This window comes from Musca domestica, unplaced genomic scaffold (assembly GCF_030504385.1).
Source record: "Musca domestica strain aabys unplaced genomic scaffold, Musca_domestica.polishedcontigs.V.1.1 18, whole genome shotgun sequence".
In the NCBI taxonomy this organism is placed as follows: Eukaryota; Metazoa; Arthropoda; class Insecta; order Diptera; family Muscidae; genus Musca; species Musca domestica.
In genome coordinates this window covers 14,454,553-14,476,710 of record NW_026712238.1, presented here as the reverse complement: position 1 = coordinate 14,476,710, position 22,158 = coordinate 14,454,553, and positions in this window count along the sequence as shown.

Below are 22,158 nucleotides of genomic sequence, written 5' to 3'. Positions count from 1 at the left end.
TGTAACAGCTCTAAAGCCAAATGTTGATAGGTGGTATGATATACTTAAAATAAAATCGTTTGTTTCGGAAGCTCTACTAAATATGCATAGTGGTGCAGGGTATCATATAGTCCAAAATCCAATAAACCATATCTTAATGTAGGGGCTATGCCAGGCACGGGAATCTATATTGGGGATGCTTCCTATTAGAGGAAGAATAAATACGATCTATTTCTACGCTTTTGTTTTATTGGCCCTGTACCTTCACTCTTAATTGTTTAAATTATCAATTCACCCCTAGGTTTCATAGACTCTCCTAAGTTTGTTTAATGTAAGCTCCTTTTGCATCTTCTTGCTTCTATTTTTTTCGTTTTTGTAAAATATGGCCAGAGTTTATTTTGGTGTCATGTTATGTTTAAGCAGCCCCGATGATAGCAACAACTACAACATGCATTTGTCCCTTTGTTGTTGTTGATGGTGTGTAGAAAATGTTGTTGAGTTCTTTGCTACAACAATTTTTCTTTACTAAATACTTGTGTTTTCTGTTATCACTCCTTTTGCAGATACTGCTGCTGATGCTACTGCCTGGCTTCGTTGCCAAGAAGATGACGAAAATGGAGGAAATGACTTGATTTTTAAGTTTGGGTTTTTCTTCTTTTCTTTTGCAAATGTTTCAATTTAGTTTAATTGAATCGGGTGGAGAGTTGTAATGAGTTTTCCGCCAGAAAATGCATTTGAGTTTTGCTGGCCAAGCAAGGAATAAATGTCTAATTTTAAAATAATTAAATTTTGCCAATATTCCCGAGGACAAATTTTTAACTTAAAGGAGGTCCACACAAAAAAACATTTGATTGACAAAATTTACAAGAAGAAAATCAGTTTGGAAATGTTTCTTATTCTAAATCTTCTTTTTAGCTAAGGCACTGTTTTTCAAAAACCGACTTTAAATTTCGAATGTCGTATTCCCCTATAAAACAAAACATTTCATTATGGTTTTTCTTTATTAAACACTGATTTTTATTTTTTTTATTGCAAAACTTGTTCAAATTCTCCGCTTTTATGTGGAAAAATTTGTTGGCAGATGTTTTCGTTTCAAAGTTTATCATTAAAAGTTTTTCAATTGTATTGCGATTTTTTTCGTTTCATTTTTATTTTATACTGACTGTTTCATTGTATTGTCCATAAACAATGAAAATCTTTATTACAAACCGAAACACATAAAACGAAAAATATTCAATATTTCGCATTTCAATATTACAATGCACAACAGCAGCCATCGTCAGTTTTGCAGATAAAACGAAATGAAGGTCACATCCCCGGGGGCGTAAATCAATATTTTTAAACATATTGCTGAGATCGTGAAATTGTGATATTTTATTTGCAAACATTTGCTGTTGTTTGTATTTGTTGTTGTATTTACTTGGTGGAGTTAATGGAGCGGAATTATTGTTTACACATTTAACAATAATTAATTACTGCAAATACACAAATACAAGGTCAGAAGAGGAGAACTGGATGACAAGTTGAGATGGCTATAGGTGAAATGGGCAATTATATAATATATATACTAATAAAAAAATACAATAACGGATGTATTAATCTATTAGATTAGATCTTCTATAGGAAGACCTTCTTTTCTTCTATGAAAAGACCTTATTTTATGGAAAGACCTTCTGGCTTTCTATAGGAAGACCTTCTGATCTTCTATAAGAAGAACGACTGGTCTTCTATGGGAAGACCCTTTGGTCTTCTATGGGAAGACCCTTTGGTCTTCTATGGGAAGACCCTTTGGTCTTCTATGAGAAGACCCTTTGGTCTTCTATGAGAAGACCCTTTGGTCTTCTATGAGAAGACCCTTTGGTCTTCTATGAGAAGACCCTTCTATGAGAAGACCCTTTGGCCTTCTGTGAGAAGACCCTTTGGTCTTCTGTGAGAAGACCCTTTGGTCTTCTGTGAGAAGACCCTTTGGTCTTCTGTGAGAAGACCCTTTGGTCTTCTATGAGAAGACCCTTTGGTCTTCTATGAGAAGACCCTTTGGTCTTCTATGAGAAGACCCTTTGGTCTTCCATGAGAAGACCCTTTGGTCTTCTGTGAGAAGACCCTTTTGTCTTCTGTGAGAAGACCCTTTGGTCTTCTGTGAGAAGACCCTTTTGTCTTCTGTGAGAAGACCCTTTGGTCTTCTGTGAGAAGACCCTTTGGTCTTCCATGAGAAGACCCTTTGGTCTTCCATGAGAAGACCCTTTGGTCTTCCATGAGAAAACCCTTTGGTCTTCTATGAGAAGACTCTTTGGTCGTCTGTGAGAATACTCTTTGGTCTTCTGTGAGAAGACTCTTTGGTCTTCTGTGAGAAGACCCTTTGGTCTTCTGTGAGAAGACCCTTGGTCTTCTGTGAGAAGACTCTTTGGTCTTCTGTGAGAAGACCCTTTGTCTTCTATGAGAAGACCCTTTGGTCTTCTGTAAGAAGACCTTGTACTTTTCTATAAAAAAAACACTGTGGACTTTTATAAGAAGACCTTGCGGACTTCTATAAGGTCTTAGGTCTTCTATGAGAAGACCCTTAGGTCTTCTATGAGATGACCCTTTTGTCTTCTATGAGAAGACCCTTTTGTCTTCTATGAGAAGACCCTTTTGGCTTCTATGAGCGGATCCTTTTGTCTTCTATGAGCAGATCCTTTGGTCTTCTATGAGGAGACACTTTGATCTTCTATGAGAAAACTCTTCAGTCCTTTGACCTTCTATGTAAATACCTATCTCTTTCCTATGAGAAGACCTTCTGGTTTTCTATACAAGAAGACCTTCCGGTCTTCTATACAAGAAGACCTTCTGGTCTTCTATACACGAAGACCTTTGGTCTTCTATACAAGACGACGTTCTGGTCTTCTATACAAGACGACCTTCTGGTCTTCTATACAAGAACACCTTCAGCTCTTCTATACCAGAAGACCTTCAACTCTTCTATAAGAAGACCTTCTGCCATTCTTCAAAAAGACCTTCTGCTCTTCTATAAGAAGACCTTCTGCTCTTCTATAAGAAGGTCTTCTGCTCTTCTATAAGAAGGCCTTCTGCTCTTCTATAAGAAGGCCTTCTGCTCTTCTATAAGAAGGCCTTCTGCTCTTCTATAAGAAGGCCTTCTGCTCTTCTATAAGAAGGCCTTCTGCTCTTCTATAAGAAGGCCTTCTGCTCTTCTATAAGAAGACCTTCTGCTCTTCTATAAGAAGACCTTCTGCTCTTCTATACAAGAAGACCATCTGGTCTTCTATAAGAAGACCTTCTGCTATTCTATAAGAAGACCTTCTGCTATTCTATAAGAACTTTCTGGTCTTCTAAAATAAGACCTTCTGGTCTTCTATACAAGAAGACCATGTGGTCTTCTATACAAGAAGACCATCTGGTCTTCTATACAAGAAGACCTTCTGGTCATCTATACGAGAAGACCTTCTGCTCTTCTATACAAGAATACTTTCTATTCTTCTATACAAAAAGACCTTCTGTTCTTCTATAAAAGAAGAAGACCTTCTGGTCTTCTATCGAAGACCTTCTGGTCTTCTATACGAAGACCTTCTGGCCATCTATACGAAGACCTTGTGGTCTTCTGTTTGAAGACTTCGTAGTCTTCTGGAAAAATACCGCTCAAATAAAAATATTTATATGGGGGCTATACGAAGACGTGGTGCTGAATAAGAAATTTTCTGTCATAGTCTATTCCGAACTTCATATACGAATACAAAATTATTCCGGTGAACAATGTCTCCAAATTCATAAAAATACCGAATAAAGGGAGGTACCGTGTAGAATTTCAGACAATTCCATTGAAAAATGTGGTTAAAATCATTGAACTACCCAATATCGGGGGTACCGTTATATGGGGGCTATACAATATCGTGCATCTATATAGAAAATTCTCTTTCAGGGGTTAAAGTACTCACAGAAAACTTCTTGTGTAGAATTTCAGACAATGCCATTGAGAAATGTGACTAAAATCATCAACATACAGAATATTATGGGGTACTGTAATATGGGGGCAATTCAATATCGTGGACCGATATATTATATCTTCGAACTTGACCTGCTTGCACACAAAAGACTGATCTGTGCAAAATTTTAGCTTCCTATATTAATTCGTTTTGACTTTACAACAGACGGACAGACGGGCAGGACTGAATCGTTTTAGAATTTTACGCTGATTAAGAATATATATACTTTGTTGGGTCTAAAACTATTATTTCGATGAGTTACAAACGGAATGACGAACTTAATATACCCTCCATACTATGTATGGTGGAGGGTATAAAAAGTATCAGTCGGCTTTGCCGGCAGATGTATTGGTTATTAAAGATTTTGACCGTTTTGTTTTTTGACCCTTTTAGGGGGAGGTACCCGAAGGAATGGTCCGATCTCCCCCATATTTATAACAAATCTTGTGTTGATTGAAATATTGAAATGTGCCAGAAGAAGTGAACCGATATATTCCATCTTCCCATCAGACATTCGGATAATAACAATATTATCATGTTTGTAATTTGAAGACAATTGGACTCTTACATCACATTTTATGAGAGTTGTAATTATTCAAAATAGGGATCCTTTGGGGTGAGGTACTTGATAGAGTGGACCGATATTGTCCATTTTCGCACCTAACCTGGCACTGATGCAAATATTAGGATTTTAAAAATTGGAGCAAAATCAGATTACCTTTCCTTTTTTGTGATCGGAACGTCAAATTTCTTTTCCAATTTTTCCAATATCATAAAACATATTTCCAAATGTTGTAGGGTATATCCCGGTTGATCCGTCCCTTAATGTTTTCAATTATTTCAACACTAAATCGGATTCCAATTTACAATAAACAAAATTCCACATAATTGCATTTAAATATTTAATATCAATAACCTTTCACCGAACTTTGTTCATGTTTTAAATGACAATAAACACATCAGATATCTATGTCATTGCCCAGTGGTCCCATATCGTGCCATTGAAGTCGATATGCTTCATCGGCATCCCCATCCCCATGCCCATCATCATCATCATCGCCATCACCATTTATCACATTGACCAATTCGTTTAATCATTTAACACTTTCGCAAGTGTCCCCCAATGACGTGACTTTATTGTTCAGTTGATGGCTGTGATTGTTGTTGTCGTCGTCAGAATCAGCATCATCATCATCAGCGTTCTCCTGTCGTTGTTGTCGTCATGTCAACGCCATTGTTGCCATCATCATCATCGTCATCATCATCATAAATGGCATTATCCTCCCAGGAGTCAATCGAATTGCATTTAATCAAATTAAAAATGTCACATTCAGTTTTTGTTTTTTCCCCTTTTTTGTTGTTGCAGACGATGCTGTTTTTTTGCGGTCTTTTGTCACCGAACGCGCTCTGTTGCTGGAAATGCGGATGGGCTTTTTTTCCCCCGTTCATTGCATTGACCAAAATTTGTTGACAGTTAAAGGATTCCTTTGTTAAATAATAATCCTAGATTAATGTAATTAAATTGTCCGTAATTCGATTGCAGCCTTTGAGGTAAATTGAAGATTGACCTCGCCATAAGTCTTTGACGAAATGCCGGAATTAAATATTGAGGTATTGGTTAGTGGCTCAATTACGACTGCTGCTCTCAATTTGGTGTGTGCCGCAGCAATTTGGGAGGAGAAAATTAAAAAAGTGGGATTTTTCCACAGCGATTTATTCAACATTTAACAAAAACCAAAGTGCATTAAGGCTTATATCGAGGAAATGTAGGTTATTTCATGTGTGGATCCATAAAAAATGGCTCTCCAATGTGCCATTGAAATTCGGGAAACATTTTTGATGATTCTGTGCCAAATCACACGGCATGAATTGTGACGGTATCTCCTCTGCGGAAAGAGATCTGATTTGACGAATTACTCTTCGCATTGTCCTGTCGTTTTTGGGATGCTTAAAAAACTGACAGTTACAAGTTAGATAGCATTGGCCGGGTTGCTCACGGCCTATGACAATAAATTTAAATTTTAATTTAAAAAATATACGATTTAAAAAATCCGCTCCTAATATTTGAAACTCCCTTAAATAAATGTTAAAAATAAGATATAATCATCTAAAAAATCCACAATTTAAATATCCAAGAACTCCTTGAAAACTAATTTTTAAAAATTCATAATTTCAATATTAAACTTGTTCTTGAAAAATATATAAAAAATTCTTAATTTTTTTATACCCTACAACACTATGTGTTGGGGGTATTATAAGTTTCATTGGGCCAGAATTTATGTAACACCTCGAAATATTGGTTTCCCATATAGGAAAGTATATATGGATCTTCCTAGCTCGCCGAGCTGAGTCGATCTAGCTATGTATGTCCGTCCGTCCGTCTGTCCATGTTAATTTGTAATCACGCTACAGGTCGCAATAATTGCCCGATCCTAACGAAATTTTGCACGAAGGTGGGGTTAGGGTCAGAATAGAAGCCTATTTCTTTTGGAGATGATCGCCAAATGTTTAGGGGTTGAAATGGACCAAATACTGAAAAAATTTCGGATTTTGCAGTAGCAATTGTAGACCAATCGACGCGCATGTAGCTAGAGTTTAGGGCGGGGAAGAAACCTACCAATTTGGGTGGTCATCGGATAATATTTAGCGGGTAAAATAGACCATATCTTTTGTGTTGAAAAAATTCAAAATTTTTCATTAAACCGCGAATATTTTAAATCCCGGCGAAATCACAAAGTCATGACAAGGTTACTTCTGATCTTTACATTGATGTTAACATCCAACAAATCGGATATAGAGAAAAATATGTGCGATATATATGTCTATCAAAGAAGATATGCTTGAAAGATCTCTTATATGTCGAGAACGTCTGAACTGATTTCGACAGTTCTCATTAATTCAGAATGGCCTCTTGGCAGGAAAGAAAAAACGTCTAAAAAATCCCAAGCCTACTCTTTTTGGAGATGGTCGCCATATATTTAAGGGTTGAAATGGACCAAAAAACTGCAAAATTGTCGGCAGGTCGTAATTATCGCCCGATTCTCACGCACATTTGAATGGGGGTTACCTCACATTGCAAAAGCTAAGCAGTTTTGGATGGCATTCCAGAAATATTCAATGTGTGAAGGAGATTGCCAACTTTTGTAGACAAAATACGAAAATGTCCATTCCAGTGACTTTTTGGAGAATTCACAAATACAGGAAAGACGCACTTCTGACTATTTCGTTAACGCTGATTTCGTTGAAGAATATAGTCAAATGTCTGTATCTCATATAGATGTGTTTCAGTCAAAAACCAATAATAAATGTTAATCTTTTGCCACTTCTGAGAGATTATAGGTATTTGGGAAATATTGGTTCCAGATCTAGGAAGACCATTTAAGTGCAACATCTACAAATAAATTGGAAATGATCAAATTAGTTTAAGTTGCTATTATTCGAAAATTAGAGAACGAATCCTGATGGTTTTCTTTAATTATTTGTCACAATATCTTGTGGAATTCTTTCGAGTATCTCGCCTATATAAACTGTATAGTTTATTGTAGTGTTGTAGGGTATTCAACGGTCGGCCCCGCTCGACTGTAGCCTTTGCTTACTTGTTTGCTTTAATTCAATAAAATTTAAGAAAAAAAATTAAAAATTAAGGCGTTTGACTTAGTTGAATTTTTTTTGTATCTCACCCTGAAAATTGATCTTTCTATCTCGCCAAGCTGATTCGATCTAGCTATGTATGTCTGTCCATCCGTCCGTCCATGTAAATTTGTATTCCTCACAAAATTGAAAATGGAGGTGGGTTTCGGGTCGGAATAGAAGTTTATTGGTTTTGGAGATGATCGCAAAATATTTAGAGGTTGAAGTGGACAAAAACAGAACATTTTCTTGATTTTGATGTTGCTCTACAGACCACAATTTAGAATTTAGCGTGGAGTTAGAGCTTAAAGTTAGAGGGTTGGGCAGAAAGAAGCCTACCGGACAATATTTAGCGGCTAAAATAAACCATAACTTTTATGTCAAAAAATACGAAAATTTCCACTAAACCGCGAATATTTTTAAAAATCATTAAAAGATCAATTCTGACCATAACTGTGATGCTGATAGCCAAGATATCGGGTATATAGCAAGATAGGTACAATAGGTATATGAAATAAATAGATCTTAGTTATTCGGCTTTTATGACAAGATTTTCACAATTCTCATCAATTCGGAATGGCCTCTTGCCAGAAAAGGATTAAATTTAAGAAATATGTCAATAAAAAGTGAATATTTTTTGTTAGTTTTTTTTTTTATTTTTATCATACTTTTTATTGCATGCGATTTTTATACCCTACGCCACATAGTGGTAAGTGTATTATGTGTTTGTGTATTTGTTTCTAACAGGGAGAAGGAAGCGACGTAGACCCATAGTCACTTTTGAGGATCTTCATAGAACCACTTTCTGAGTCCATTTATGCATGTCAGTCCGTCCGTCCATTTATTCTTGTAAACAAAATGCAGGTCCCATTTTGATTGAGATTAAATTTTCCAAACCATATATATGTTTGGTCCAACGATGAACCCTGTTGTAACAAGTTATAAACGGATTATATTTAGGTACATGTCCCATATTTATCTTCAACCGGTTTCGAGTTATTTGTGCACCAAATGGCCAATATAAATCCAAATGACCTGAATTTAGGTACCACCGAATTCAGTCTAGAAGCAAGTACATCAAATTTGGAAAAAATCGGTTCAGATATATCTATAGCTCCCATATATATGTTTCATCCAATTTGTTTTAAGTCCTTCATATGTGTAATATGCATTCGACAACTATAATATTTGGTAGCAGATATCTCATGGAGCTCAGAAATACCTTTCTGAAGCGAGAATGGCTAAGATTTGGATATAGCTCCCATATATATCCTTAATTCGATTTCAGGTTAATTGTGCAAATAATGGCTAATATCAACCCAAATGGAGTGAATTTCGAGACGTACGTTTCCATTTTGTGGAACATGGCTCCGATAAATACTTTTTTAATATAATATTTTTGGAAGTGATACAGCAAAGTTTTTTGGTATAAAAGACTAAAATGTCTCCGTCGAATTTAGTGAAAATCGATTCAGAATTGGATATGCCTCCCATATATATTGGTTCCGTCTGAAAACAAAATATAACTGGTCTAAAGCCTAATGTCGATAGATGATATTTACTTCAAATAAATCTTCTGTATCGGGAGATTTACTTAAAAATGCATAGTGGTGTAGGGAATCATATAGTCGGCCCCGCTTGGCTTTTGACTTTTCCTTAATGGTTTCAATTTGACTTACAATTTTGAATAGGGTATTTTCAGAATTTTTTACACCCCGCAACACTTTATATTGATCCTCAAGAAATTTTGCATAGGGGTAGAGTTAGGTTCAGAATTAAAGCCTATTGTATTTGAAGATGTACATTTAGGGGTTCAAATGGCCCAAAAAAAAATTAAATTTCCTTATTTTGCAGTCGCTCTACTTTTCACAATGGAAAGCCAATCGGCACGGAATTTTGCATGAGAAGAGAGTTAAGGACAGGAAATAAGTCTAGCATTCTAGATGACAACTGTAAAATGGGTCACAATTTTCGTGTAAAATTGTTCGGTACTGCCCGACTATAGCCTTGCTTACTTGTTATACCCTCCACCTTGGAAAGGAGGGTATATTAACTTTGTCATTCCGTTTGTAACATCCTTAAATATTCGTCTTAGACCCCATAAAGTATATATATTCATAATCAGCATAAAATTCTAAGTCGATTTAACGATGTCCGTCTGTCTGTCCGTTGAAATCACGATACAACCCACATTATTTGACATAACATTGCATGTATAGGTCCACGTTGTGGTATATCCCCCATATAAAGGTACCTCCCGATATTCGGAATTTTGATGGTTTTTGCCACATTTTTTCACTGATTTGTCTAAAAATTGGTATTTGTGGGTCATAATTTGTCCTACTTCGTGTGGTGAAACATTGTAATTATAGGTCCACGTTTTGGTATAGCCCCCATATAACGGTACCTCCCGATATTCGGTAATTTGATGATTTTTGCTACATTTTTTCACGGATTTGTCTGAAAATTGGTATTTGTTGGTCATAATGGGTTCCAGCTTCGGTGGCGAAACATTGTAATTATAGGTCCACGTTTTGGTGTAGCCCCCATATAGCGGTACCTCCCGATATTCGGCATTTTAATGGTTTTTGCCACATTTCTTCTAATGTTTCTTTTACCCTAAGGTGGAGGGTATTAAAAGTTTGGCCCGGCCGAACTTAATGTTTTTTTACTTGTTTTTCTATAAAGAATCTTGGGGACATAAATGTACCCACTCATTTATCATATCATGTTGAGGATACAATTATTTAACTTATTTTTCTTGCAGATCGTGTCGAAGGATAACCTCATCTAAATATATATTTCAAGAGAAATTCATTGTTGCAAATAGTCACAGTGACAGATAAACCAATTTGTAGCAGCTTGTAAAATTCTCCTCTCTTTCAAAAAAAATGAAAACGAAAAAATCCCCTCTCCATCCTCGCAAACACCTACCTGTAACCTGCATAAATAACATCATTTAACGGCATTTCAACGGTTCGTTGCTTCTTAAAGAAGTGTGAAAAATTGAAATTATTTGTCCTTAGGGAATTTTTCACGCATTTCCATTTTTCTTGTCGGTTGTTATTGTTGCTGTTTTATTTTCACACCAAATCCCTGGCAATGGTGTGAATATTTTGTTTTTTTTTTTTCTTTACTTTTTTTGTCCTTTTGTTTAAAAGGTGAGAAACAATGACTTTTAGTGTGGGGCAGGAGCGACAAGCAGAAGTTTAACAGCTTGAGGGGGTCGGGAACGAAGCCACAATGGTCTTTTAAGTTTTCATTTATCCATTTGTTTTTGGTTTTTTTTTTTTGCGGTGGCATAACTCAGAACGAGAGTTACTTAACCTGGGTGTCATTTGTGTTGTTGTTGTTGTTGATTTTGTGGATTCCCCACTTTCAATTGCAAGTATTTGAATATTTGCTGTTGTTTTTTGCATTGTTTATTCTTTTGTGAAGGAAAAATTGCGCTCGCTATTGTCTATTTGTTTTGTAAATGGTCTATTTTTTTGTGGCATTTTTTGTTTCCATTCTCTTCTTTTTAGCCATTTGGGATATAAGTAATAAAAATATGTGTTTTTGTGGTTTGTCTGAACGGTTGTTCTCTTTTTTTATTAAGTGCCCCGTCGTCTTTTGTAGACAAAATTCTTAATTTTTTATTGTAGGCGAGTCAATGAAATTTGGGTAAGGTAATGATAGCCATTAGACTGAGTGGGGGCTTTATTAATTCACGTGTCTGGATGCAGCCCAAACTTTTTATTAACGCATCCACTGGGAATCGCTAATGACGGTAATAGGGAACAAATGGGCATTGTAGAATGAAGGCATGCAAAAAAAACTTAACCTCCGTCACCTTGACCTACCTTTGGCAGACCATTCGCAATATGTCATGCATTTTACATGACTTAAATGGCTTGAAATAACAATAAAGTTATCTGGTCTTAGTGTAAAAACTTCATTTATACCCTACACCACAAAGTATTATGTCTTTGTGCATTTGTTTGTAACAGGCAAAAGGAAACGAGATAGACCCATAGTTCCATCTATAGACCCATCCTTTTGATCATCTGCATAGAATCACATTCCGAGACGATTTATGCATGTCCGTCCGTCCGTCTGTCCATGTATTTTTGTGAACAAAGTACAGTTCGCATTTTTTGCTCGATCCAGATGAAATTTTGCAGAAATCATTTGTTTGGCCCAAAGACGAACCCTATTGAAATTGGAGATAATCGGTAAAAATTTATATATAGCTCCCATATATATCTTCGTCCGATTTGCCTTTTATTGCGCACCAAACGTGTAATATCAGCCCGAATAGTATGGAATTTTGCACATACAACCATGCCAAATTTGATCAAAACCGGTTCAGATATAGCTATAGCCTCCATATATATTGTTCATCCGATTTGTTATTTTTGTCCTCCGCAGCCGTAATATGCACTCTGTAACAACAATATTTGGGGAAATATATATAAAGCAGCTCAGAAATACCTTTGTTAAATTTTATCGAGATCGGTTCAGATTTAGCTATAGCTCCCATATATAACTTCATCTGATTTACTTTTTATTGTGCACCAAACGTCTAATATTTGCCCAAAATGGGATGAAATTTGGCACTTACGACCGAATTAAGTCTCTAGTCTATGCCAAATTTGTGAAGATCGGTTTAGATATAGCTGTAGCTCCCATATTTATTGTTCATCCGATTTGTTATATTTGTTACCCACAGCCGTAATATGCACTCCGTAACAACGACATTCAGGGAAATATATGAAATACAGATCAGAAATATGTTTGCCAAATTTTATCAAAAATGTGATATGAATAGATACTGAGAGAGAGAGGGAGATCTTAAATCAGCCAGTATAGCTATGAAGAATTAATTTTACATTAACTCAGAATTTATTGCTGATCACGAATAAGCACTTTACGGGAAGTCCAAATAATATTTTGAAGAGTTGCAAACGGAATGAACCTCTCTCTTATGTTGATAGGTATAAATAAAATCACATCTAAATTTAAGAAAAAATTCAAAAGTTGGACATTGACTGAAAAATTGATGCTATGCTATGCCGTCCCCTAAAGTATGCAAATTTTTTTTTTAAGAAAAAAACTGAAGGTGAAGGAGTTATTGACGATGCTCATAGGAGGCATAAAATATATATGTAAGGGTTTTTTAAATTTTCCTTGGCTTAGACCGTTTCACCTAGGTAAATACAGGTTGAGATGAAAAAACTGCAACCAAATTCCGACTGCTGTCATTTCTAAGCCACTCCTCCGACAGATGTCAAAATTATTTCAGTGATAGCTCTTTATATTGTTTACAAGCGTGCAATAGCATTTTGGTGAGAAATTTCCAGAAAAAAAGTTATTCGTGATGGAATTCAAGCGTGATAGTGTGATTTCTTTATATTTGGCTGGAAAACCACAAGTGGCTATCGTCAGAGCATTCCAGCATTTAAATGTGAATAAATCTTTTGTGTCTCGTACTATCGCTCGTTACTGTAATACTGGCAGCGTAGCCCGACGTCAAGGAAGTGGGCGGAAGAAAACAGCAACATCAGCAGAAATGGTTCGAAAAATAAAGACACGACTTGATCGAAACCCGAGTCGCAGTGGCCGAAAAATGGCTCGTGAGATAAACATATCGCAATATAGAGCTAAAGATTTGCTTCACTTGGCCGAAAGTGTTGAACTACCGAAGTTCTCCAATGAAAAAACATTCGTTGTCCAGCAGTTTGTAAACAAACAAAATGTTCGTGTTTACTTGACAAAGAGGTCAGTTGAAATTGTGCACCTTTGGTTGACCACCAGAACTCAAGCGCCGGCAATGATGAAGGCGGCCCCATAACAGCCGGTTGTCGCTCTCCGTCTGTATTAATCGAGCGTGGCATCAGAATAAATGCCGAATATTATCGCGAAAATAATCTGTAGGGTGTATTAAAACCTTGGGCACGAAAACATTTTTGCCGCAGACTTTGGAAGTTCCAACAGGACTCAGCACCATCGCACTCAGCACGCGCCACCCAAGAATGGTTACAAAATGAGGTTCCTCGCTTCATTTCCAGCGCACAATGGCCACCAAAATCTCCAGACTATTGTGTCGGGAGTATTTTGGAAAGCAAGGTTGGCACTAAAAAATAGCAAAGTGTCGATCACCTCAAGCAAGTGCTTCGCCGAGAATGAGCCAAAATGCAACAGAACAACATTCGGGCAGCGTGTGACGGTTTCATTGGCCATTTGAAGGTCATAATTCGTGTCAAAGGTGACACATTCGAACAAATCTAAACTTATTCTAAAATTTGATGCTATTTTAGACATTTTTTTTGCTTTCATTCAACAAAATGTGACTTTGTTGCAGTTTTTTAATCTCACCCTCTATGTCGGAACCGAATTCAAACAAGTGATAACGTACGTCCCGAAATTCACTGCATAAATAAATAAATTTGAACCGATTCTCATCGATCCAAACAAATATTGTTTGGAAAATTTCATCTCAATCGGATAATAAATGCTACCTGAATTTTGTTTACAAAAATACATGGACAGACCTACTGACATGCATAAATTGACTCAGGATGTGATTCTGTAAAAACTCTCGCTTTCTTCTCCATGTTACAAACAAATGTACAAAGACATAACACCCTTACCACATTCAAAGACATAGAAGTATAAAGATGGGACAAGACAGAGTCAAAATATTGTCACCAGGTGTAAATACCTCTGTTGTTACGATATCATAACAACATAATCACCAATGTTAAGTTGTTTTAACAGCAAATGCAATATTCAAACGTCAGTGAAATGCAATTTTTAGTTCAAACTTTTGGTTTACAGAAATAACAATTGTAAATTTCGACCATTTGTGGTGGAGGTGCCAAAAGGAGTGGACCGATATATTCCATCTTAGCACCAGACCTTGGATCAATAAAAATATTGCTATGTGTGAAATTTGAAGGCAATCGGACTCTTACATCACATTTTATAAGAGTTATAATTATTCAAAATGTTGACACTTTGTGGGGGAGGTACCAGAAGGAGTGAATCGATATTGTTAATTTTCGCAGCCAGACAGACGGGCGGACGGACATCGCTAGATCGACTCCAAATGTTCTGAAACGGATTTGGTCCAAAAAGACCTAGGGTCTAAAACCGTTATTTCCACTAGGCACGTTTTGACCGTATCAAATGAACCCTCTGTAGCCATATGGCTGAGAATATAATGAAAGATTTTGAAGACTTCAAAATTAAATATTTTGAAGACTTTTTGCTGTTAAAGATTAACATTTTCCTATTATTCTTTCCGAAAAAGAAAAACCTTGAATAGTATATAAATCCTTGAATGTCTGAAAAAATTGTGATTTTTTTACTAAAAAGGCCTAAAGAAATAAATTTAAAATTTTAAGCTAGACTTTTCGAAGTAGCGGGCACTAACTAGTACGAAGATATTATTTTATAGAAAATTTTCAATAACGTTATTCTAATAAAATTTAATTTTACGTTTCTATGAAATTTGTGCGAACTTCAACTAAATAATTACGCAACATCTTTAAAATATAACAACGCATGTAATTAATTGTCTATCAATTACGCTTTAAAGTTACACAATGAACCATAATAACCCTTTTTACTAGAAATTGAAACCATCCCTCTCTCTCTCCCACTTTCTTCATCAACACACACACATAATTCACTCAAAACAAAAAATGGTTACATTAAATGTTCCAAAGGACTCCAACTAATATTTGATGGGTGTTATTGTAACACGTCCTTTTTGGTATTTTCACACGCTTGAGCATCACATTTGATTCTGGGGCACGTTCGCCAAATGTAACGATGACAGAAATATAAAAGGCACACTCACACGGCGGGCACACATACACACACCCATACACTTACACCTACAGACAGCGCCAGTCGTGAACAAAACCCGGAAACGGAAATATGTTTGAACATAATGTCTGCCAGCCAGATACAATGAACTGGGAAGTAAAGCACCAAAGTGCAAAGTGACTGGGCGGGGCGGGAAGGCTGTCAAAAACTGATTACCCTTTTTTGGGAATAGACGGAAGGTGGGTGGGGAAGAGGGAGGCTAACGAACACCCACACCATTGACACTGGCGTCACATTGAATATTAACTGAGCTACGCATTTTCTGTGGTTGATGTTTATTTAGGCTCACCTAAATCGTCAGACTTATGACGAGTAGAAAGTTCATAGAACTTTTTCGGAACTAAATAGCGTTAGCGTTTTGATTTTCCTCCGGCTAAAGTTTCAAATTTCCACATAAGTTTTACCTTGACATTAAATCCCACAATTTGTTTGTCTGGCTTCCCGGCCAATGAAAATAATTCCCAGTTTCTGGATTAAAATAAATATTTAAAATGAAGTAACTTTAAGTTTCGTTTTATTTTAAGAAGACTTTCGCAAACCTCTCACGGCGTCCTTACAAGGGGAAGTTTGCTTATGTCTGCCACTGAGACAGATGGTTAAACTACGTGACTGTATTCGAATATGGAAAACGACGGCCAATGTTTGAAAATGACACAAAAACGAGTGTCTCCATCTAGTTTTGCGATATTTTTATTTTGAAATTCATTTCATTTTGAAAGGAAATGAATTGTGAATTCGTAAGTATAGTAACTTACTAGCAGGCGGCACGAAATGTGGGAAAATATGCTTAAAGTGAATATTCAGATATGGTACATTTTTTACATGAGAGGTAGATTATGGTCAATATCTTTATTAGGAGACAAAATGAGTCTCTTAGAAATAAAACAAAATTCTTAAGACCAATCCCCTACGACTCACCGTGAGAACAAAAGTAAATCAGAATATGATGGATATTGAATCTTACTGACCGTATATCGGTGGGTATCGTTATATGTGCGCTATAGGAAAACGTGGGCCTAAATATTCAATGTTCAGCCACCGGAGCTAGAACCCATTATGAACTACAAATACTTCTTTTATATACAAATCCGTGGAAAAATATGGCAAACATCATCAAAATGGCGAATATCGGGAGGTACCATTATATGAAGGCTATACAAAATCGTGGACCTTTACATACAATGTTTTGTCACCGGAGCTAGAACCCATTATGACCAACAAATGCCAATTTTTAGACAAATCCGTGGAAAAATGAGGCAAAAATCATCAAAATACCGAATATAGGGAGGTACCGTTCTATGGGGGCTATACAAAAATGTGGACCCATATATACGATGTTCCGCCACCTAACCTATTATAAACCAATTTTTAGAAAAATCCGTCGAAAAATGTGGAAAAATCGTCAAAAAAATCGTAAATCTACTTAGAATTTTAGTTGATCGTGAACATACAGGGTGAGATAAAAAACTGCAACAAATTCAATCGTCATAATTTTTACATTTTTTTTTTTTAATTTTATTAAATGAAAGCAAAATGTTGGAAATAGCATCACATTTGAAAAAATGTTTAGATTTTTTCGAATTGGTCACCTTTGGCACGAATTATGGCCTTCAAACAGCCAATGAAACCGTCACACGCTGCCCGAATCTTGCTCTGCGGTATTTTGGTCCATTCCTGTCGAATCGCTTGCTTGAGGTGATCGACACCTTGGTATTTTTTAGTGCCAACCTTGCTTTCCAAAATACTTCAGACATAATAGCTCAACTGAATGGTATCCGGAGATTTTGGTGGCCATTGTGCACTGGAAATGAAGCGAGGAACTCCATTTTGTAACCATTCTTGCACTTTTTGGAATTTCAAAGGCTTTACCCCGGGCTCATTTTTAAATATTTACCGAATGGAATATTGCGATATGTTCAGCTCACGAGCCATTTTTCGGCGACTTGATCGAAAGTCGCTTCTTTACTTTTCGAACCATTTCTGCTGAGGTTGCTGCTACCAGTATCACGGTAACGAGCGATGGTACGAGACACAAAAGATTTATTCACATTTAAATAATTCTACATGGAACACATAGGCCTGTATCAAATTTAAAATCCTATTGTAAATTTTGTGAAGTATAAACCAAAGTATTTGAGGCCCTTTCAGTAGAGGCTATATATGAATGGACCCTAAAATATGTGGCTTAGGAACCTAAAACCCTTTTGGGATTTTGTTCTATTAAACGAATACTATACACTTTGAATTTCCCAATTGTGGCGGTTGCACAATGCGCATAGTGCTCAGTAGAATTTAAGTATCTTGAAGGTCTCGGGAGAATTTTCAGAGGATATGATTTTTTTTTTAACAAATATCCAATTCGTTCTACTATTTTGTATAGACTGCTTATTGCAGTGCCTCTTTACAAGGTGAGATGAAAAAACTGCAACCAACTTCAGACTGCTGTCATTTCCTATAGCTTTTAAAATTATTCCAGTAACAGCACTCCAGCATTTAAATGTGAATAAAACTTTTGTGTCTCGTAACATCGCTCGTTACCGTGATTCTGGTAGCGTAGCCCGATGTCAAGGAAGTGGACGGAAGAAAACAGCAACATCATTTCTGCTGATGTTCGAAAAGTAAAGAAGCGACATGATCGAAACTCGCGTCGCAGTGGCCGAAAAATGGCTCGTGAGCTGAACATATCGCAATAATCCATTCGGCAAATATTGAAAAATGAGCTCGGGGTAAAGCCATTGAAATTGCAAAAAGTGCAAGAACTTACACCTCAACAGAAAGAAAATAGACTCAAAAGAGCTAAAGAGTTGTTTCGCTTGGCCGAAAGTGGTGAACTGTCGAATTTGGTTTTCTCCGATGAAAAAACATTCGTGGTCCAGCAGTTTGTAAGCAAACAAAATGATCGTGTTTACTTGCAAAAGGGGACAGCTGAAAATGTGCACCTTCGGTTGGCCAACAGAACTCAAGCGCCGGCCATGGCGATGGTGTGGGCCGCCATAGCAGCCGATGGTCGCTCTCCGCTCGTATTAATCGATCGTGGCATCAGAATAAATGCCGAATATTATCGTAAAAATATTTTGAAGGGAGTATTAAAGGCTTAGGCACGCAAACATTGGACATTCCAAGAGGACTCAGCACCATCGCACTCAGCACGCGCCACCCAAGAATGGTTACATGTGAGGTTCCTCGCTTCATTTCCAGCGCACAATGGCCACCAAAATCTCCGGATACTAATCCGTTGGACTATTGTGTCTGGAATATTTTGGAAAGCAAAGTCGGCACTAAAAAATACCAAAGAGTCGATCACCTCAAGCAAGCGCTTCGCCGGGAATGGGACAAAATACCGCAGAACACCATTTGGGCAGCGTGTGACGGTTTCTTTGGCCGTTTGAAGGCCATAATTCGTGCCAAAGGTGACCAATTCGAACAAATCTAAACTTATTCTAAAATTTGATGGTCTTTCCGAAATTTTTATGAAAAAAGGGAAAATTATGGCGTTTGATTTTGTGGGAGTTTTTTTTAAGGGCGACATGATACATGTGAACAATTTGCTGGTAAAGAGCAGGGTGCAGGCAAGGAGCATTGATCAGACTATAATCAGGGTGCAGTTACAAGCAGAGAGGAAGATGCAGGCAGCATGACTATGGATTGGATTGACTATGAGCAGAAAGCTCACTGACTAGAAACAGCGATGTCAGCTAGGTTACCGTATGGGACCTGGCTATGGTCAAGGTGGGACCAGTCTGACTACGATGAGAAAGCTATTTACTAACAGTAAGCATGAAAGACAGAAACAGGACCAACTAGTTAGGGTGAAAATGCGATATTGCAGAACAGCTAGATCACTGCGAATATTGGAAAAAAAATCCATATTTTGTTCAAGTATATAAGAAGCACTACAAGATCGAAATTTGCAAAGCAACGATCAATATCACCAAAAGTCAGTACAGGACTTGGACAACAACATCTATTGCAGAGTATACTTTAAGAGAAATGGTGAACTGCGATTACTTCGTTGAAATTTCACCTCTCAAAACAACATAGAGGCTCTCAGAAAGTAAATAGAAGTTGCACCTCTGGCGAGAGAGAACATAGTTTCTCCTATGATAAAAACGACAATGAACGCCAAAGGACGATTCAAAATGTAAGGCATGGAATGCATCCTCGTAGTACTTAGTCCTTGAACTGAATTCATTGAATATAAATAGTTGGGATGGTTGTCATAAAGTTTCGCGGATGATAGCCCCTTTCTTTCATGGGTCGTCCAACAAATACTAAAATTATGGTTTCTACGTTTCGATAGCTGCCTTTTAGAATATGGGGAGGGAACGACCGAGACGTCTAGTAAAGACCAAAAATACGATATTTTTCAACAAGGACCGCATTCTCAAGGGCCAATCGCGGTTGTTCCAATTAGGAATTTTTATACCCTACAACACTATGTGTTGGGGGTATTATAAGTTTGATTGGGCCAGAATTTATGTAACACCTCGAAATATTGGTTTCCCATATAGGAAAGTATATATGGATCTTCCTAGCTCACCGAGCTGAGTCGATCTAGCTATGTATGTCCGTCCGTCCGTCTGTCCGTCTGTCCGTCTGTCCATGTTAATTTGTAATCACTCTACAGGTCGCAATTATGGTCCAATCTTCACGAAATTTAAAATGGAGGTGGGGCTAGGGTCAGTATAGAACCCTATTTCTTTTGGTGATGATCGCATAATATTTAGGGGTTGAAATGGACCAAAAACTGAAAAAATTCCTGATTTTGCACTTGCTCTACAGGTCGCAATTATACACCAATCGACGCGGAATTTCGCATGTAGCTAGAATTTAGGGCGGGGAAGAAGCCTACCAATTTGGGTGGTCATCGGATAATATTTAGCGGGTAAAATAGACCATATCTTTTGTGTTGAAAAAATTCAAAATTTTTCATTAAACCGCGAATATTTTAAATACCGGCGAAATCACAAAGCCATGACAAGGTTACTTCTGACCTTTACATTGATATTAAAATCCAACAAATCGGATATATAGCGAAATGTGTGCGATATATATCTCTATCAAAGAAGATATGCTTGAAAGATCTGTTATATGTCGAGAACGGCTGAACTGATTTCGACAGTTCTCATTAATTCAGAATGGCCTCTTGGCAGGAAAGAAAAAACGTCTAAAAAAATCGCATAAAAATATCTCTCTAAAGATGAAAATATTGATTTTGTAAAATTTTCTCATATTTTTTCAATTTTGTCATATTTTTGGCATATTTTCATTTTGAATTAAACATTTGGTAATATTTCTACAGCTAACAAAGCTAAGTAGTTAGGATATCAGGATATCATATACAGATCGCATTTATGGCCCGATCCTTACGAAATTTTGCATGGAGATAAGATGAGGGTCAGAATAGATGCCTACTCTTTTTGGAGATGATCGCCATATATTTATGGGTTGAAATGGACCAAACAACTGCAAAATTGTCAGCAGGTCGTAATTATGGGGGTTACCGGACATTGCGAAAGCCAAGCAGTTTTGGATTTTTGAAAATTTTTGAAAAATATTCAATGTGTGAAGGAGATTGCCAACTTTTATAGACAAAATACGAAAATGTCCATTCCAGTGACATTTTGGAGAATTCACAAATACAGGAAAGACGCACTTCTGACTATTTCGTTAACGCTGATTTCGTTGAAGAATATAGTCAAATTTCTGTATCTCATATAGATGCGTTTCAGTCAAAAACAAATATTAAATGTTAATCTTTTGCCACTTCTGAGAGATTATAGGTCTTTGGGAAATATTGGTTCCAGATCTAGGAAGACCATTCACGAGCAACAGTTTAAGTTGCTATTATTCGAAAATTAGAGAACGAAACTTGATGGTTTTCTTTTATTATTTGTCACAATATCTTGTAGAATTCTTTCGAGTATCTCGCCTATATAAACTGTATCGTTTATTATAGTGTTGTAGGGTATTCAACGGTCGGCCACGCTCGACTGTAGCCTTTGCTTACTTGTTTAATTCAATTTTTGAAACATTTTCCCATTCCACCCAACCGAATCCAATCGATTATATTCTACGAAAGCAATTTTCCAACTTTCTACTTTCAATTTTCTTACATTTCATTAAATATTTAATGTGTCAGATTAGAAACCTAATTCATGTGAATTACCCTAGGGCCCCAAACTCCTGTGCAAGCTGTCTATTTGTTTTAATAAAATCTATGGAAGTGAAAAAAAAACTAAAAAGGACTTGCATTGCATTGGAAGAATGCAACTCAACATCCTGTAACTACTACCAGCCATGTCCTTTCGGAATTTCTTCTTTCATTTCCAATTCGCCTATCTTTCGCAACCAAAGACAAATGCAATTAAAAAAATGCATTTACGATTTTTTTTTGTCTCCTGCCAAAAAGGATGACATAAAAACTAAATGGATAGACGAAATCGGACTAAATGAGTGAGGCAGAGAGAGAGAGGAGAAGGAGGAATAGCTACCAAGTATTTGTTTCCATAATTACAGTTATTATCATTTCGGTTTCATCTGTATTTGTCTTTAAAAACGAACCCACTCAAAGGATGAAAATTGACATGAAACGAAAAAGGACATAACCTAAAAAAGAAAAACGTCGCCAACATCGTATAAAAAAGACTTTGACATAAAGTGGAAGAAGAAGCAAATGATAGACAGAGTAAAAAACACA